This window comes from Schistocerca gregaria, chromosome 11, assembly GCF_023897955.1.
Source record: "Schistocerca gregaria isolate iqSchGreg1 chromosome 11, iqSchGreg1.2, whole genome shotgun sequence".
Taxonomy (NCBI): Eukaryota; Metazoa; Arthropoda; class Insecta; order Orthoptera; family Acrididae; genus Schistocerca; species Schistocerca gregaria.
In genome coordinates this window covers 8,442,327-8,460,407 of record NC_064930.1, presented here as the reverse complement: position 1 = coordinate 8,460,407, position 18,081 = coordinate 8,442,327, and the positions used below count along the sequence as shown (strand labels likewise).

The 18,081-nt window shown below is 49.4% G+C and overlaps 5 non-coding genes across 5 annotated transcripts; all 5 read right to left on the bottom strand.

Moving 5' to 3' along the window:
- Positions 1 to 591: 591 nt before the first annotated feature.
- Trnaa-cgc (transfer RNA alanine (anticodon CGC)) lies at positions 592 to 664 on the bottom strand. Its single transcript has one exon. It is a non-coding gene; the product is annotated as a tRNA-Ala (tRNA).
- Positions 665 to 11,659: 10,995 nt separating this feature from the next.
- Trnaa-cgc (transfer RNA alanine (anticodon CGC)) lies at positions 11,660 to 11,732 on the bottom strand. Its single transcript has one exon. It is a non-coding gene; the product is annotated as a tRNA-Ala (tRNA).
- Positions 11,733 to 13,240: 1,508 nt separating this feature from the next.
- On the bottom strand, positions 13,241 to 13,313 carry Trnaa-cgc (transfer RNA alanine (anticodon CGC)). The gene has a single exon. It is a non-coding gene; the product is annotated as a tRNA-Ala (tRNA).
- A 1,506-nt stretch (positions 13,314 to 14,819) lies between these two features.
- Positions 14,820 to 14,892, bottom strand: Trnaa-cgc (transfer RNA alanine (anticodon CGC)). The gene has a single exon. It is a non-coding gene; the product is annotated as a tRNA-Ala (tRNA).
- A 1,508-nt stretch (positions 14,893 to 16,400) lies between these two features.
- Positions 16,401 to 16,473, bottom strand: Trnaa-cgc (transfer RNA alanine (anticodon CGC)). Its single transcript has one exon. It is a non-coding gene; the product is annotated as a tRNA-Ala (tRNA).
- Between the last annotated feature and the right edge of the window lie 1,608 nt (positions 16,474 to 18,081).

The window sequence follows — 18,081 nt, the reverse complement described above, 5'->3', positions numbered from 1 at the left end:
TCATTTGCTTGTATCTTCCTAGACACATCTGCTGGCTGAGAATTATTCCACTTGCATGGCAAGGTGCGCATGTAGGTGTGTTAAAAATTATGGAGGCACTGGGTATTGATCCCACTACCTCTCGCATACTAACCGAGCGCTCTACCATCTGAGCTACGCCCGCCTCCCCGAAGACTAATGGTGCTACAAACAGCCATATAGACGACACAGACCCTTGCACTCCCATTATTCAGCAGACAAACACTACTCTCTATGTATCCGGTAGGGTGTCTTTCAGGTTTCGTGAATTCTGTATCGAATCGTAATTGGCCACAATGAAAGTGGCACGTACAACGTCGAAAATAGAGTTCGGACACCGCTCTGAGTAAGACGAACGTGTTGTCCACCCTCTAGACTTCAATGAGGTTAAGCCGTGATACCTAAGACCGATCTGCACTCGATGACACCTCGATAACAGCCGGTCCCCTCACTTACATCTTGCTCTCCTTACGTCAGTATACATCATATCAGTCTGTGACGCTGGCTTTGCAACATCTTGCGTGCCTTTAGGTTCGCCGCGACCAACACTTACAATGCACTGACCACAAAAAATTGAGGCGCCGCGGCTTGAACGCTGCACCTTTCACATGCGAAGCGAACGCTCTACCAACTGAGCTACGCCCCAGGCACGACCAAACTGCGCTATTCCCCATTCTTTGCGACTCTGATGCGCACGGACACGATGGTTGGTTGGTTTGTAGCGGTGAAGGGAGCAGAGTACAAAGGCGCGGACACGTTCATATACACAAAAGTTCCAAGTAGTTTCGATGCTCTGGTATTACAAATGCAAATTCCGTCTGTTTTTAACGTCTTAAATTGAAAGAGCCGTCACAAATTGCTCCGTTTTCACTCCTTGTCGACAATCATACAGCACCTGAGGGAACAAACACATCTCGAGCCCCATTGTGCACTCCATTATTCATGCCAACTCAGTGCCTCGCTCTTTACTACTGTGTACTAATCTTGTCCTCCAACTGCAAAACACTGGGCCACAACAAGTTTCCGCGTCTCCATTGCACTGCGCATACTACAAAACGCTCCCCAAACTTGGCACTCACCCACGCAGCCGACTTTTCCGACTTTCCACGACGCTCACGCAACACTCACGCTAGTGACAGCATTATTTATAGTTCGACGTCGCGCCAAAGCGAATGAGCACATTTCGCCTACGGCTTAGGCCGCCCTCCTAGTGTGGCAGCTCGGTGTCTGCAGGCAGCGAGGGTCTGCTAGCTTCCTGTGTTCGCACCTATGTCACCTGTGCTTGCTTGTCAGAGACAGACTATCGCTAAACATACAACTCACTCCATGAATTGATTGCTACGGCATCTGTTATCAGCAGTCACAACTAGCAACACCAGTAGCAGCCGACTGCACGCAAAGAATGGGAATGTGCAGTGGGATTTACGTGAACTCGGCGCAACGCAGATCTTTCCGACATAGGCTTGAGAATCTTACGGGAACACTTGTACTGTTTCTAAATAAAGTGTAGGCGTGGGAGGAGGGTGCTTCCCGCGCACTAATAACAGCACGCTTGCCAATTGTGGATGCTAATCATTCGCTTGTATCTTCCTAGACACATCTGCAGCCTGAGAATTATTCCACTTGCATGGCAAGGTGCGCATGTAGGTGTGTTAAAAATTCTGGAGGCACTGGGTATTGATCCCAGTACCTCTCGCATACTAAGCGTGCGCTCTACCATCTGAGGTACGCCCGCCCCCCCGAAGACTAATGGTGCTACAAACAGCCATATGGACGACACAGACCCTTGCACTCCCATTATTCAGCAGACAAACACTACTCTCTATGTATCCGTTAGGGTGTCTTTCAGGTTTCGTGCATTCTGTATCGAATCGTAGTTGGCCACAATGAAAGTGGCACGTACAACGTCGAAAATAGAGTTCGGACACCGCTCTGAGTAAGACGAACGTGTTGTCCACCCTCTAGACTTCAATGAGGTTAAGCCGTGATACCTAAGACCGATCTGTACTCGATGACACCTCGATAACAGCCGGTCCCCTCACTTACATCTTGCTCTCCTTACGTCAGTATACATCATATCAGTCTGTGACGCTGGCTTTGCAACATCTTGCGTGCCTTAATGTTCGCAGCGACCAACACTTACAATGCACTGACCACAAAAAATGGAGGCGCCGCGGCTTGAACGCTGCACCTTTCACATGCGAAGCGAACGCTCTACCAACTGAGCTACGCCCCAGGCACGACCAAACTGCGCTATTCCCCATTCTTTGCGACTCTGATGCGCACGGACACGATGCTTGGTTGGTTTGTAGCGGTGAAGGGAGCAGAGTACAAAGGCGCGGACACGTTCATATACACAAAAGTTCCAAGTAGTTTCGATGCTCTGGTATTACAAATGCAAATTCCGTCTGTTTTTAACGTCTTAAATTGAAAGAGCCGTCACAAATTGCTCCGTTTTCACTCCTTGACGACAATCATACAGCACCTGAGGGAACAAACACATCTCGAGCCCCATTGTGCACTCCATTATTCATGCCAACTCAGTGCCTCGCTCTTTACTACTGTGTACTAATCTTGTCCTCCAACTGCAAAACACTGGGCCACAACAAGTTTCCGCGTCTCCATTGCACTGCGCATACAACAAAACGCTCCTCAAACTTGGCACTCACCCACGCAGCCGACTTTTCCGACTTTCCACGACGCTCACGCTAGTGACAGCATTATTTATAGTTCGACGTCGCGCCAAAGCGAATGAGCACATTTCGCCTACGGCTTAGGCCGCCCTCCTAGTGTGGCAGCTCGGTGTCTGCAGGCAGCGAGGGTCTGCTAGCTTCCTGTGTTCGCACCTATGTCACCTGTGCTTGCTTGTCAGAGACAGACTATCGCTAAACATACAACTCACTCCATGAATTGATTGCTACGGCATCTGTTATCAGCAGTCACAACTAGCAACACCAGTAGCAGCCGACTGCACGCAAAGAATGGGAATGTGCAGTGGGATTTACGTGAACTCGGCGCAACGCAGATCTTTCCGACATAGGCTTGAGAATCTTACGGGAACACTTGTACTGTTTCTAAATAAAGTGTAGGCGTGGGAGGAGGGTGCTTCCCGCGCACTAATAACAGCACGCTTGCCAATTGTGGATGCTAATCATTCGCTTGTATCTTCCTAGACACATCTGCAGCCTGAGAATTATTCCACTTGCATGGCAAGGTGCGCATGTAGGTGTGTTAAAAATTCTGGAGGCACTGGGTATTGATCCCAGTACCTCTCGCATACTAAGCGTGCGCTCTACCATCTGAGGTACGCCCGCCCCCCCGAAGACTAATGGTGCTACAAACAGCCATATGGACGACACAGACCCTTGCACTCCCATTATTCAGCAGACAAACACTACTCTCTATGTATCCGTTAGGGTGTCTTTCAGGTTTCGTGCATTCTGTATCGAATCGTAGTTGGCCACAATGAAAGTGGCACGTACAACGTCGAAAATAGAGTTCGGACACCGCTCTGAGTAAGACGAACGTGTTGTCCACCCTCTAGACTTCAATGAGGTTAAGCCGTGATACCTAAGACCGATCTGTACTCGATGACACCTCGATAACAGCCGGTCCCCTCACTTACATCTTGCTCTCCTTACGTCAGTATACATCATATCAGTCTGTGACGCTGGCTTTGCAACATCTTGCGTGCCTTAATGTTCGCAGCGACCAACACTTACAATGCACTGACCACAAAAAATGGAGGCGCCGCGGCTTGAACGCTGCACCTTTCACATGCGAAGCGAACGCTCTACCAACTGAGCTACGCCCCAGGCACGACCAAACTGCGCTATTCCCCATTCTTTGCGACTCTGATGCGCACGGACACGATGCTTGGTTGGTTTGTAGCGGTGAAGGGAGCAGAGTACAAAGGCGCGGACACGTTCATATACACAAAAGTTCCAAGTAGTTTCGATGCTCTGGTATTACAAATGCAAATTCCGTCTGTTTTTAACGTCTTAAATTGAAAGAGCCGTCACAAATTGCTCCGTTTTCACTCCTTGACGACAATCATACAGCACCTGAGGGAACAAACACATCTCGAGCCCCATTGTGCACTCCATTATTCATGCCAACTCAGTGCCTCGCTCTTTACTACTGTGTACTAATCTTGTCCTCCAACTGCAAAACACTGGGCCACAACAAGTTTCCGCGTCTCCATTGCACTGCGCATACAACAAAACGCTCCTCAAACTTGGCACTCACCCACGCAGCCGACTTTTCCGACTTTCCACGACGCTCACGCTAGTGACAGCATTATTTATAGTTCGACGTCGCGCCAAAGCGAATGAGCACATTTCGCCTACGGCTTAGGCCGCCCTCCTAGTGTGGCTGCTCGGTGTCTGCAGGCAGCGAGGGTCTGCTAGCTTCCTGTGTTCGCACCTATGTCACCTGTGCTTGCTTGTCAGACACAGACTATCGCAAAACATACAACTCACTCCATGAATTGATTGCTACGGCATCTGTTATCAGCAGTCACAACTAGCAACACCAGTAGCAGCCGACTGCACGCAAAGAATAGGAATGTGCAGTGGGATTTACGTGAACTCGGCGCAACGCAGATCTTTCCGACATAGGCTTGAGAATCTTACGGGAACACTTGTACTGTTTCTAAATAAAGTGTAGGCGTGGGAGGAGGGTGCTTCCCGCGCACTAATAACAGCACGCTTGCCAATTGTGGATGCTAATCATTTGCTTGTATCTTCCTAGACACATCTGCAGGCTGAGAATTATTCCACTTGCATGGCAAGGTGCGCATGTAGGTGTGTTAAAAATTATGGAGGCACTGGGTATTGATCCCACTACCTCTCGCATACTAACCGAGCGCTCTACCATCTGAGCTACGCCCGCCCCCCCGAAGACTAATGGTGCTACAAACAGCCATATAGACGACACAGACCCTTGCACTCCCATTATTCAGCAGACAAACACTACTCTCTATGTATCCGTTAGGGTGTCTTTCAGGTTTCGTGCATTCTGTATCGAATCGTAGTTGGCCACAATGAAAGTGGCACGTACAACGTCGAAAATAGAGTTCGGACACCGCTCTGAGTAAGACGAACGTGTTGTCCACCCTCTAGACTTCAATGAGGTTAAGCCGTGATACCTAAGACCGATCTGCACTCGATGACACCTCGATAACAGCCGGTCCCCTCACTTACATCTTGCTCTCCTTACGTCAGTATACATCATATCAGTCTGTGACGCTGGCTTTGCAACATCTTGCGTGCCTTTAGGTTCGCCGTGACCAACACTTACAATGCACTGACCACAAAAAATGGAGGCGCCGCGGCTTCAACGCTGCACCTCTCACATGCGAAGCGAACGCTCTACCAACTGAGCCACGCCCCAGGCACGACCAAACTGCGCTATTCCCCATTCTTTGCGACTCTGATGCGCACGGACACGATGGTTGGTTGGTTTGTAGCGGTGAAGGGAGCAGAGTACAAAGGCGCGGACACGTTCATATACACAAAAGTTCCAAGTAGTTTCGATGCTCTGGTATTACAAATGCAAATTCCGTCTGTTTTTAACGTCTTAAATTGAAAGAGCCGTCACAAATTGCTCCGTTTTCACTCCTTGTCGACAATCATACAGCACCTGAGGTAACAAACACATCTCGAGCCCCATTGTGCACTCCATTATTCATGCCAACTCAGTGCCTCGCTCTTTACTACTGTGTACTAATCTTGTCCTCCAACTGCAAAACACTGGGCCACAACAAGTTTCCGCGTCTCCATTGCACTGCGCATACTACAAAACGCTCCCCAAACTTGGCACTCACCCACGCAGCCGACTTTTCCGACTTTCCACGACGCTCACGCTAGTGACAGCATTATTTATAGTTCGACGTCGCGCCAAAGCGAATGAGCACATTTCGCCTACGGCTTAGGCCGCCCTCCTAGTGTGGCTGCTCGGTGTCTGCAGGCAGCGAGGGTCTGCTAGCTTCCTGTGTTCGCACCTATGTCACCTGTGCTTGCTTGTCAGAGACAGACTATCGCAAAACATACAAATCACTCCATGAATTGATTGCTACGGCATCTGTTATCAGCAGTCACAACTAGCAACACCAGTAGCAGCCGACTGCACGCAAAGAATGGGAATGTGCAGTGGGATTTACGTGAACTCGGCGCAACGCAGATCTTTCCGACATAGGCTTGAGAATCTTACGGGAACACTTGTACTGTTTCTAAATAAAGTGTAGGCGTGGGAGGAGGGTGCTTCCCGCGCACTAATAACAGCACGCTTGCCAATTGTGGATGCTAATCATTCGCTTGTATCTTCCTAGACACATCTGCTGGCTGTGAATTATTCCACTTGCATGGCAAGGTGCGCATGTAGGTGTGTTAAAAATTCTGGAGGCACTGGGTATTGATCCCAGTACCTCTCGCATACTAAGCGAGCGCTCTACCATCTGAGCTACGCCCGCCCCCCACGAAGACTAATGGTGCTACATACAGCCATATAGACGACACAGACCCTTGCACTCCCATTATTCAGCAGACAAACACTACTCTCTATGTATCCGTTAGGGTGTCTTTCAGGTTTCGTGCATTCTGTATCGAATCGTAGTTGGCCACAATGAAAGTGGCACGTACAACGTCGAAAATAGAGTTCTGACACCGCTCTGAGTAAGACGAACGTGTTGTCCACCCTCTAGACTTCAATGAGGTTAAGCCGTGATACCTAAGACAGATCTGCACTCGATGACACCTCGATGACAGCCGGTCCCCTCACTTACATCTTGCTCTCCTTACGTCAGTATACATCATATCAGTCTGTGACGCTGGCTTTGCAACATCTTGCGTGCCTTTAGGTTCCCCGCGACCAACACTTACAATGCACTGACCACAAAAAATGGAGGCGCCGCGGCTTGAACGCTGCACCTTTCACATGCGAAGCGAACGCTCTACCAACTGAGCTACGCCCCAGGCACGACCAAACTGCGCTATTCCCCATTCTTTGCGACTCTGATGCGCACGGACACGATGCTTGGTTGGTTTGTAGCGGTGAAGGGAGCAGAGTACAAAGGCGCGGACACGTTCATATACACAAAAGTTCCAAGTAGTTTCGATGCTCTGGTATTACAAATGCAAATTCCGTCTGTTTTTAACGTCTTAAATTGAAAGAGCCGTCACAAATTGCTCCGTTTTCACTCCTTGACGACAATCATACAGCACCTGAGGTAACAAACACATCTCGAGCCCCATTGTGCACTCCATTATTCATGCCAACTCAGTGCCTCGCTCTTTACTACTGTGTACTAATCTTGTCCTCCAACTGCAAAACACTGGGCCACAACAAGTTTCCGCGTCTCCATTGCACTGCGCATACTACAAAACGCTCCCCAAACTTGGCACTCACCCACGCAGCCGACTTTTCCGACTTTCCACGACGCTCACGCTAGTGACAGCATTATTTATAGTTCGACGTCGCGCCAAAGCGAATGAGCACATTTCGCCTACGGCTTAGGCCGCCCTCCTAGTGTGGCTGCTCGGTGTCTGCAGGCAGCGAGGGTCTGCTAGCTTCCTGTGTTCGCACCTATGTCACCTGTGCTTGCTTGTCAGAGACAGACTATCGCTAAACATACAACTCACTCCATGAATTGATTGCTACGGCATCTGTTATCAGCAGTCACAACTAGCAACACCAGTAGCAGCCGACTGCACGCAAAGAATGGGAATGTGCAGTGGGATTTACGTGCACTCGGCGCAACGCAGATCTTTCCGACATAGGCTTGAGAATCTTACGGGAACACTTGTACTGTTTCTAAATAAAGTGTAGGCGTGGGAGGAGGGTGCTTCCCGCGCACTAATAACAGCACGCTTGCCAATTGTGGATGCTAATCATTCGCTTGTATCTTCCTAGACACATCTGCTGGCTGTGAATTATTCCACTTGCATGGCAAGGTGCGCATGTAGGTGTGTTAAAAATTCTGGAGGCACTGGGTATTGATCCCAGTACCTCTCGCATACTAATCGAGCGCTCTACCATCTGAGCTACGCCCGCCCCCCACGAAGACAAATGGTGCTACATACAGCCATATAGACGACACAGACCCTTGCACTCCCATTATTCAGCAGACAAACACTACTCTCTATGTATCCGTTAGGGTGTCCTTCAGGTTTCGTGCATTCTGTATCGAATCGTAGTTGGCCACAATGAAAGTGGCACGTACAACGTCGAAAATAGAGTTCGGACACCGCTCTGAGTAAGACGAACGTGTTATCCACCCTCTAGACTTCAATGAGGTTAAGCCGTGATACCTAAGACAGATCTGCACTCGATGACACCTCGATGACAGCCGGTCCCCTCACTTACATCTTGCTCTCCTTACGTCAGTATACATCATATCAGTCTGTGACGCTGGCTTTGCAACATCTTGCGTGCCTTTAGGTTGGCCGCGACCAACACTTACAATGCACTGACCACAAAAAATGGAGGCGCCGCGGCTTGAACGCTGCACCTTTCACATGCGAAGCGAACGCTCTACCAACTGAGCTACGCCCCAGGCACGACCAAACTGCGCTATTCCCCATTCTTTACGACTCTGATGCGCACGGACACGATGGTTGGTTGGTTTGTAGCGGTGAAGGGAGCTGAGTACAAAGGCGCGGACACGTTCATATACACAAAAGTTCCAAGTAGTTTCGATGCTCTGGTATTACAAATGCAAATTCCGTCGGTTTTTAACGTCTTAAATTGAAAGAGCCGTCACAAATTGCTCCCTTTTCACTCCTTGACGACAATCATACAGCACCTGAGGTAACAAACACATCTCGAGCCCCATTGTGCACTCCATTATTCATGCCAACTCAGTGCCTCGCTCTTTACTACTGTGTACTAATCTTGTCCTCCAACTGCAAAACACTGGGCCACAACAAGTTTCCGCGTCTCCATTGCACTGCGCATACTACAAAACGCTCCCCAAACTTGGCACTCACCCACGCAGCCGACTTTTCCGACTTTCCACGACGCTCACGCTAGTGACAGCATTATTTATAGTTCGACGTCGCGCCAAAGCGAATGAGCACATTTCGCCTACGGCTTAGGCCGCCCTCCTAGTGTGGCTGCTCGGTGTCTGCAGGCAGCGAGGGTCTGCTAGCTTCCTGTGTTCGCACCTATGTCACCTGTGCTTGCTTGTCAGAGACAGACTATCGCTAAACATACAACTCACTCCATGAATTGATTGCTACGGCATCTGTTATCAGCAGTCACAACTAGCAACACCAGTAGCAGCCGACTGCACGCAAAGAATGGGAATGTGCAGTGGGATTTACGTGAACTCGGCGCAACGCAGATCTTTCCGACATAGGCTTGAGAATCTTACGGGAACACTTGTACTGTTTCTAAATAAAGTGTAGGCGTGGGAGGAGGGTGCTTCCCGCGCACTAATAACAGCACGCTTGCCAATTGTGGATGCTAATCATTCGCTTGTATCTTCCTAGACACATCTGCTGGCTGTGAATTATTCCACTTGCATGGCAAGGTGCGCATGTAGGTGTGTTAAAAATTCTGGAGGCACTGGGTATTGATCCCAGTACCTCTCGCATAGTAAGTGAGCGCTCTTCCATCTGAGCTACGACCGCCATCCCAAAGACTAATGGTGCTACAAACAGCCATATAGACGACACAGACCCTTGCACTCCCATTATTCAGCAGACAAACACTACTCTCTATGTATCCGTTAGGGTGTCTTTCAGGTTTCGTGCATTCTGTATCGAATCGTAGTTGGCCACAATGAAAGTGGCACGTACAACGTCGAAAATAGAGTTCGGACACCGCTCTGAGTAAGACGAACGTGTTGTCCACCCTCTAGACTTCAATGAGGTTAAGCCGTGATACCTAAGACCGATCTGCACTCGATGACACCTCGATAACAGCCGGTCCCCTCACTTACATCTTGCTCTCCTTACGTCAGTATACATCATATCAGTCTGTGACGCTGGCTTTGCAACATCTTGCGTGCCTTTAGGTTCGCCGCGACCAACACTTACAATGTACTGACCACAAAAAATGGAGGCGCCGCGGCTTGAACGCTGCACCTTTCACATGCGAAGCGAACGCTCTACCAACAGAGCTACGCCCCAGGCACGACCAAACTGCGCTATTCCACATTCTTTGCGACTCTGATGCGCACGGACACGATGGTTGGTTGGTTTGTAGCGGTGAAGGGAGCAGAGTACAAAGGCGCGGACACGTTCATATACACAAAAGTTCCAAGTAGTTTCGATGCTCTGGTATTACAAATGCAAATTCCGTCTGTTTTTAACGTCTTAAATTGAAAGAGCCGTCACAAATTGCTCCGTTTTCACTCCTTGTCGACAATCATACAGCACCTGAGGGAACAAACACATCTCGAGCCCCATTGTGCACTCCATTATTCATGCCAACTCAGTGCCTCGCTCTTTACTACTGTGTACTAATCTTGTCCTCCAACTGCAAAACACTGGGCCACAACAAGTTTCCGCGTCTCCATTGCACTGCGCATACTACAAGACACTCCCCAAACTTGGCACTCACCCACGCAGCTGACTTTCCACGACGCTCACGCAACGCTCACGCTAGTGACAGCATTATTTATAGTTCGACGTCGCGCCAAAGCGAATGAGCACATTTCGCCTACGGCTTAGCCCGCCCTCCTAGTGTGGCTGCTCGGTGTCTGCAGGCAGCGTGGGTCTGCTAGCTTCCTGTGTTCGCACCTATGTCACCTGTGCTCGCTTGTCAGAGACAGACTATCGCTAAACATACAACTCACTCCATGAATTGATTGCTACGGCATCTGTTATCAGCAGTCACAACTAGCAACACCAGTAGCAGCCGACTGCACGCAAAGAATGGGAATGTGCAGTGGGATTTACGTGAACTCGGCGCAACGCAGATCTTTCCGACATAGGCTTGAGAATCTTACGGGAACACTTGTACTGTTTCTAAATAAAGTGTAGGCGTGGGAGGAGGGTGCTTCCCGCGCACTAATAACAGCACGCTTGCCAATTGTGGATGCTAATCATTCGCTTGTATCTTCCTAGACACATCTGCTGGCTGTGAATTATTCCACTTGCATGGCAAGGTGCGCATGTAGGTGTGTTAAAAATTATGGAGGCACTGGGTATTGATCCCAGTACCTCTCGCATACTAAGTGAGCGCTCTACCATCTGAGCTACGACCGCCACCCCAAAGACTAATGGTGCTACAAACAGCCATATAGACGACACAGACCCTTGCACTCCCATTATTCAGCAGACAAACACTACTCTCTATGTATCCGTTAGGGTGGCTTTCAGGTTTCGTGCATTCTGTATCGAATCGTAGTTGGCCACAATGAAAGTGGCACGTACAACGTCGAAAATAGAGTTCTGACACCGCTCTGAGTAAGACGAACGTGTTGTCCACCCTCTAGACTTCAATGAGGTTAAGCCGTGATACCTAAGACCGATCTGCACTCGATGACACCTCGATAACAGCCGGTCCCCTCACTTACATCTTGCTCTCCTTACGTCAGTATACATCATATCAGTCTGTGACGCTGGCTTTGCAACATCTTGCGTGCCTTTAGGTTCCCCGCGACCAACACTTACAATGCACTGACAAAAAAAAATTGAGGCGCCGCGGCTTGAACGCTGCACCTTTCACATGCGAAGCGAACGCTCTACCAACTGAGCTACGCCCCAGGCACGAACAAACTGCGCTATTCCCCATTCTTTGCGACTCTGATGCGCACGGACACGATGGTTGGTTGGTTTGTAGCGGTGAAGGGAGCAGAGTACAAAGGCGCGGACACGTTCATATACACAAAAGTTCCAAGTAGTTTCGATGCTCTGGTATTACAAATGCAAATTCCGTCTGTTTTTAACGTCTTAAATTGAAAGAGCCGTCACAAATTGCTCCGTTTTCACTCCTTGTCGACAATCATACAGCACCTGAGGGAACAAACACATCTCGAGCCCCATTGTGCACTCCATTATTCATGCCAACTCAGTGCCTCGCTCTTTACTACTGTGTACTAATCTTGTCCTCCAACTGCAAAACACTGGGCCACAACAAGTTTCCGCGTCTCCATTGCACTGCGCATACTACAAGACACTCCCCAAACTTGGCACTCACCCACGCAGCTGACTTTCCACGACGCTCACGCAACGCTCACGCTAGTGACAGCATTATTTATAGTTCGACGTCGCGCCAAAGCGAATGAGCACATTTCGCCTACGGCTTAGGCCGCCCTCCTAGTGTGGCTGCTCGGTGTCTGCAGGCAGCGAGGGTCTGCTAGCTTCCTGTGTTCGCACCTATGTCACCTGTGCTCGCTTGTCAGAGACAGACTATCGCTAAACATACAACTCACTCCATGAATTGATTGCTACGGCATCTGTTATCAGCAGTCACAACTAGCAACACCAGTAGCAGCCGACTGCACGCAAAGAATGGGAATGTGCAGTGGGATTTACGTGAACTCGGCGCAACGCAGATCTTTCCGACATAGGCTTGAGAATCTTACGGGAACACTTGTACTGTTTCTAAATAAAGTGTAGGCGTGGGAGGAGGGTGCTTCCCGCGCACTAATAACAGCACGCTTGCCAATTGTGGATGCTAATCATTCGCTTGTATCTTCCTAGACACATCTGCTGGCTGTGAATTATTCCACTTGCATGGCAAGGTGCGCATGTAGGTGTTTTAAAAATTATGGAGGCACTGGGTATTGATCCCAGTACCTCTCGCATACTAAGTGAGCGCTCTACCATCTGAGCTACGACCGCCACCCCAAAGACTAATGGTGCTACAAACAGCCATATAGACGACACAGACCCTTGCACTCCCATTATTCAGCAGACAAACACTACTCTCTATGTATCCGTTAGGGTGGCTTTCAGGTTTCGTGCATTCTGTATCGAATCGTAGTTGGCCACAATGAAAGTGGCACGTACAACGTCGAAAATAGAGTTCTGACACCGCTCTGAGTAAGACGAACGTGTTGTCCACCCTCTAGACTTCAATGAGGTTAAGCCGTGATACCTAAGACCGATCTGCACTCGATGACACCTCGATAACAGCCGGTCCCCTCACTTACATCTTGCTCTCCTTACGTCAGTATACATCATATCAGTCTGTGACGCTGGCTTTGCAACATCTTGCGTGCCTTTAGGTTCCCCGCGACCAACACTTACAATGCACTGACAAAAAAAAATTGAGGCGCCGCGGCTTGAACGCTGCACCTTTCACATGCGAAGCGAACGCTCTACCAACTGAGCTACGCCCCAGGCACGACCAAACTGCGCTATTCCCCATTCTTTGCGACTCTGATGCGCACGGACACGATGGTTGGTTGGTTTGTAGCGGTGAAGGGAGCAGAGTACAAAGGCGCGGACACGTTCATATACACAAAAGTTCCAAGTAGTTTCGATGCTCTGGTATTACAAATGCAAATTCCGTCTGTTTTTAACGTCTTAAATTGAAAGAGCCGTCACAAATTGCTCCGTTTTCACTCCTTGACGACAATCATACAGCACCTGAGGGAACAAACACATCTCGAGCCCCATTGTGCACTCCATTATTCATGCCAACTCAGTGCCTCGCTCTTTACTACTGTGTACTAATCTTGTCCTCCAACTGCAAAACACTGGGCCACAACAAGTTTCCGCGTCTCCATTGCACTGCGCATACTACAAAACGCTCCCCAAACTTGGCACTCACCCACGCAGCCGAATTTTCCGACTTTCCACGACGCTCACGCTAGTGACAGCATTATTTATAGTTCGACGTCGCGCCAAAGCGAATGAGCACATTTCGCCTACGGCTTAGGCCTCCCTCCTAGTGTGGCTGCTCGGTGTCTGCAGGCAGCGAGGGTCTGCTAGCTTCCTGTGTTCGCACCTATGTCACCTGTGCTTGCTTGTCAGAGACAGACTATCGCAAAACATACAACTCACTCCATGAATTGATTGGTACGGCATCTGTTATCAGCAGTCACAACTAGCAACACCAGTAGCAGCCGACTGCACGCAAAGAATAGGAATGTGCAGTGGTATTTACGTGAACTCGGCGCAACGCAGATCTTTCCGACATAGGCTTGAGAATCTTACGGGAACACTTGTACTGTTTCTAAATAAAGTGTAGGCGTGGGAGGAGGGTGCTTCCCGCGCACTAATAACAGCACGCTTGCCAATTGTGGATGCTAATCATTTGCTTGTATCTTCCTAGACACATCTGCAGGCTGAGAATTATTCCACTTGCATGGCAAGGTGCACATGTAGGTGTGTTAAAAATTATGGAGGCACTGGGTATTGATCCCACTACCTCTCGCATACTAACCGAGCGCTCTACCATCTGAGCTACGCCCGCCCCCCCGAAGACTAACGGTGCTACAAACAGCCATATAGACGACACAGACCCTTGCACTCCCATTATTCAGCAGACAAACACTACTCTCTATGTATCCGTTAGGGTGGCTTTCAGGTTTCGTGCATTCTGTATCGAATCGTAGTTGGCCACAATGAAAGTGGCACGTACAACGTCGAAAATAGAGTTCTGACACCGCTCTGAGTAAGACGAACGTGTTGTCCACCCTCTAGACTTCAATGAGGTTAAGCCGTGATACCTAAGACCGATCTGCACTCGATGACACCTCGATAACAGCCGGTCCCCTCACTTACATCTTGCTCTCCTTACGTCAGTATACATCATATCAGTCTGTGACGCTGGCTTTGCAACATCTTGCGTGCCTTTAGGTTCGCCGCGACCAACACTTACAATGCACTGACAAAAAAAAATTGAGGCGCCGCGGCTTGAACGCTGCACCTTTCACATGCGAAGCGAACGCTCTACCAACTGAGCTACGCCCCAGGCACGACCAAACTGCGCTATTCCCCATTCTTTGCGACTCTGATGCGCACGGACACGATGGTTGGTTGGTTTGTAGCGGTGAAGGGAGCAGAGTACAAAGGCGCGGACACGTTCATATACTCAAAAGTTCCAAGTAGTTTCGATGCTCTGGTATTACAAATGCAAATTCCGTCTGTTTTTAACGTCTTAAATTGAAAGAGCCGTCACAAATTGCTCCGTTTTCACTCCTTGTCGACAATCATACAGCACCTGAGGGAACAAACACATCTCGAGCCCCATTGTGCACTCCATTATTCATGCCAACTCAGTGCCTCGCTCTTTACTACTGTGTACTAATCTTGTCCTCCAACTGCAAAACACTGGGCCACAACAAGTTTCCGCGTCTCCATTGCACTGCGCATACTACAAGACACTCCCCAAACTTGGCACTCACCCACGCAGCTGACTTTCCACGACGCTCACGCAACGCTCACGCTAGTGACAGCATTATTTATAGTTCGACGTTGCGCCAAAGCGAATGAGCACATTTCGCCTACGGCTTAGCCCGCCCTCCTAGTGTGGCTGCTCGGTGTCTGCAGGCAGCGAGGGTCTGCTAGCTTCCTGTGTTCGCACCTATGTCACCTGTGCTCGCTTGTCAGAGACAGACTATCGCTAAACATACAACTCACTCCATGAATTGATTGCTACGGCATCTGTTATCAGCAGTCACAACTAGCAACACCAGTAGCAGCCGACTGCACGCAAAGAATGGGAATGTGCAGTGGGATTTACGTGAACTCGGCGCAACGCAGATCTTTCCGACATAGGCTTGAGAATCTTACGGGAACACTTGTACTGTTTCTAAATAAAGTGTAGGCGTGGGAGGAGGGTGCTTCCCGCGCACTAATAACAGCACGCTTGCCAATTGTGGATGCTAATCATTCGCTTGTATCTTCCTAGACACATCTGCTGGCTGTGAATTATTCCACTTGCATGGCAAGGTGCGCATGTAGGTGTGTTAAAAATTATGGAGGCACTGGGTATTGATCCCAGTACCTCTCGCATACTAAGTGAGCGCTCTACCATCTGAGCTACGACCGCCACCCCAAAGACTAATGGTGCTACAAACAGCCATATAGACGACACAGACCCTTGCACTCCCATTATTCAGCAGACAAACACTACTCTCTATGTATCCGTTAGGGTGTCTTTCAGGTTTCGTGCATTCTGTATCGAATCGTAGTTGGCCACAATGAAAGTGGCACGTACAACGTCGAAAATAGAGTTCTGACACCGCTCTGAGTAAGACGAACGTGTTGTCCACCCTCTAGACTTCAATGAGGTTAAGCCGTGATACCTAAGACCGATCTGCACTCGATGACACCTCGATAACAGCCGGTCCCCTCACTTACATCTTGCTCTCCTTACGTCAGTATACATCATATCAGTCTGTGACGCTGGCTTTGCAACATCTTGCGTGCCTTTAGGTTCCCCGCGACCAACACTTACAATGCACTGACAAAAAAAAATTGAGGCGCCGCGGCTTGAACGCTGCACCTTTCACATGCGAAGCGAACGCTCTACCAACTGAGCTACGCCCCAGGCACGACCAAACTGCGCTATTCCCCATTCTTTGCGACTCTGATGCGCACGGACACGATGGTTGGTTGGTTTGTAGCGGTGAAGGGAGCAGAGTACAAAGGCGCGGACACGTTCATATACACAAAAGTTCCAAGTAGTTTCGATGCTCTGGTATTACAAATGCAAATTCCGTCTGTTTTTAACGTCTTAAATTGAAAGAGCCGTCACAAATTGCTCCGTTTTCACTCCTTGTCGACAATCATACAGCACCTGAGGTAACAAACACATCTCGAGCCCCATTGTGCACTCCATTATTCATGCCAACTCAGTGCCTCGCTCTTTACTACTGTGTACTAATCTTGTCCTCCAACTGCAAAACACTGGGCCACAACAAGTTTCCGCGTCTCCATTGCACTGCGCAAACTACAAAACGCTCCCCAAACTTGGCACTCACCCACGCAGCCGACTTTTCCGACTTTCCACGACGCTCACGCTAGTGACAGCATTATTTATAGTTCGACGTCGCGCCAAAGCGAATGAGCACATTTCGCCTACGGCTTAGGCCTCCCTCCTAGTGTGGCTGCTCGGTGTCTGCAGGCAGCGAGGGTCTGCTAGCTTCCTGTGTTCGCACCTATGTCACCTGTGCTTGCTTGTCAGAGACAGACTATCGCAAAACATACAACTCACTCCATGAATTGATTGGTACGGCATCTGTTATCAGCAGTCACAACTAGCAACACCAGTAGCAGCCGACTGCACGCAAAGAATAGGAATGTGCAGTGGGATTTACGTGAACTCGGCGCAACGCAGATCTTTCCGACATAGGCTTGAGAATCTTACGGGAACACTTGTACTGTTTCTAAATAAAGTGTAGGCGTGGGAGGAGGGTGCTTCCCGCGCACTAATAACAGCACGCTTGCCAATTGTGGATGCTAATCATTTGCTTGTATCTTCCTAGACACATCTGCAGGCTGAGAATTATTCCACTTGCATGGCAAGGTGCACATGTAGGTGTGTTAAAAATTATGGAGGCACTGGGTATTGATCCCACTACCTCTCGCATACTAACCGAGCGCTCTACCATCTGAGCTACGCCCGCCCCCCCGAAGACTAATGGTGCTACAAACAGCCATATAGACGACACAGACCCTTGCACTCCCATTATTCAGCAGACAAACACTACTCTCTATGTATCCGTTAGGGTGTCTTTCAGGTTTCGTGCATTCTGTATCGAATCGTAGTTGGCCACAATGAAAGTGGCACGTACAACGTCGAAAATAGAGTTCGGACACCGCTCTGAGTAAGACGAACGTGTTGTCCACCCTCTAGACTTCAATGAGGTTAAGCCGTGATACCTAAGACCGATCTGCACTCGATGACACCTCGATAACAGCCGGTCCCCTCACTTACATCTTGCTCTCCTTACGTCAGTATACATCATATCAGTCTGTGACGCTGGCTTTGCAACATCTTGCGTGCCTTTAGGTTCCCCGCGACCAACACTTACAATGCACTGACCACAAAAAATGGAGGCGCCGCGGCTTGAACGCTGCACCTTTCACATGCGAAGCGAACGCTCTACCAACTGAGCTACGCCCCATGCACGACCAAACTGCGCTATTCCCCATT